Raw genomic sequence first — 2,500 nt, forward strand, 5'->3', positions numbered from 1 at the left:
CGTATTGTGCCTTAACCTAACCCGTATTGTGCCTTAACCTAACCCGTATTGTGCCTTAACCTAACCCGTATTGTGCCTTAACCTAACCCACGTTGTGCCTTAACCTAACCCACGTTGTGCCTTAACCTAACCCACGTTGTGCCTTAACCTAACCCACGTTGTGCCTTAACCTAACCCACGTTGTGCCTTAACCTAACCCACGTTGTGCCTTAACCTAACCCGTATTGTGCCTTAACCTAACCCGTATTGTGCCTTAACCTAACCCGTATTGTGCCTTAACCTAACCCGTATTGTGCCTTAACCTAACCCGTATTGTGCCTTAACCTAACCCGTATTGTGCCTTAACCTAACCCGTATTGTGCCTTAACCTAACCCGTATTGTGCCTTAACCTAACCCGTATTGTGCCTTAACCTAACCCGTATTGTGCCTTAACCTAACCCGTATTGTGCCTTAACCTAACCCACGTTGTGCCTTAACCTAACCCACGTTGTGCCTTAACCTAACCCACGTTGTGCCTTAACCTAACCCACGTTGTGCCTTAACCTAACCCACGTTGTGCCTTAACCTAACCCACGTTGTGCCTTAACCTAACCCACGTTGTGCCTTAACCTAACCCACGTTGTGCCTTAACCTAACCCACGTTGTGCCTTAACCTAACCCATATTGTGCCTTAACCTAACCCATATTGTGCCTTAACCTAACCCATATTGTGCCTTAACCTAACCCATATTGTGCCTTAACCTAACCCATATTGTGCCTTAACCTAACCCATATTGTGCCTTAACCTAACCCATATTGTGCCTTAACCTAACCCATATTGTGCCTTAACCTAACCCATATTGTGCCTTAACCTAACCCATATTGTGCCTTAACCTAACCCATATTGTGCCTTAACCTAACCCATATTGTGCCTTAACCTAACCCATATTGTGCCTTAACCTAACCCATATTGTGCCTTAACCTAACCCGTATTGTGCCTTAACCTAACCCGTATTGTGCCTTAACCTAACCCGTATTGTGCCTTAACCTAACCCGTATTGTACCTTAACCTAACCCGTATTGTGCCTTAACCTAACCCGTATTGTGCCTTAACCTAACCCGTATTGTGCCTTAACCTAACCCGTATTGTGCCTTAACCTAACCCGTATTGTGCCTTAACCTAACCCGTATTGTGCCTTAACCTAACCCGTATTGTGCCTTAACCTAACCCGTATTGTGCCTTAACCTAACCCGTATTGTGCCTTAACCTAACCCGTATTGTGCCTTAACCTAACCCGTATTGTGCCTTAACCTAACCCGTATTGTGCCTTAACCTAACCCGTATTGTGCCTTAACCTAACCCGTATTGTGCCTTAACCTAACCCGTATTGTGCCTTAACCTAACCCATATTGTGCCTTAACCTAACCTATATTGCGCCTTAACCTAACCCATGTTGCGCCTTAACCTAACCTATGTTGCGCCTTAACCTAACCTATGTTGCGCCTTAACCTAACCTACGTTGCGCCTTAACCTAACCTATATTGCGCCTTAACCTAACCTATATTGCGCCTTAACCTAACCTATATTGCGCCTTAACCTAACCTATATTGCGCCTTAACCTAACCTATATTGCGCCTTAACCTAACCTATATTGCGCCTTAACCTAACCTACGTTGCGCCTTAACCTAACCCACGTTGCGCCTTAACCTAACCCACGTTGCGCCTTAACCCAACCCACGTTGCGCCTTAACCCAACCCACGTTGCGCCTTAACCCAACCCACGTTGGGCCTTAACCCAACCCACGTTGCGCCTTAACCCAACCCACGTTGGGCCTTAACCCAACACACGTTGGGCCTTAACCCAACACACGTTGGGCCTTAACCCAACACACGTTGGGCCTTAACCCAACACACGTTGGGCCTTAACCCAACACACGTTGGGCCTTAACCCAACACACGTTGGGCCTTAACCCAACACACGTTGGGCCTTAACCCAACACACGTTGGGCCTTAACCCAACACACGTTGGGCCTTAACCCAACACACGTTGGGCCTTAACCCAACACACGTTGGGCCTTAACCCAACACACGTTGGGCCTTAACCCAACACACGTTGGGCCTTAACCCAACACACGTTGGGCCTTAACCCAACACACGTTGGGCCTTAACCCAACACACGTTGGGCCTTAACCCAACACACGTTGGGCCTTAACCCGCTCTGTAATTGTCATACGACGCGTTAAATTAGTGTAGTGTTGCCTAACTGCAACCCCCGCAATATAGTTTGCTACTCGCACTGCCTGGTCCCCAGTGTATCGCTTCATGTTAAACACCTTGCAGCGATACACTGTAATGTGGATGGCAGCAGGACGTACATGCTCAATGCCCTTCGCAGTTGTTCATTGGCATTCGCATGGCGAAGCACTTAGCCTACGCTGTGGTACGGCCTGTGTCAACTGTCCGCTGATGTTGTACGTCCAAATCACACACTGTACTGCACATTGGTCCTCATGTACTGA

This window comes from Schistocerca americana, unplaced genomic scaffold (genome assembly GCF_021461395.2).
Source record: "Schistocerca americana isolate TAMUIC-IGC-003095 unplaced genomic scaffold, iqSchAmer2.1 HiC_scaffold_411, whole genome shotgun sequence".
Classification (NCBI taxonomy): Eukaryota; Metazoa; Arthropoda; class Insecta; order Orthoptera; family Acrididae; genus Schistocerca; species Schistocerca americana.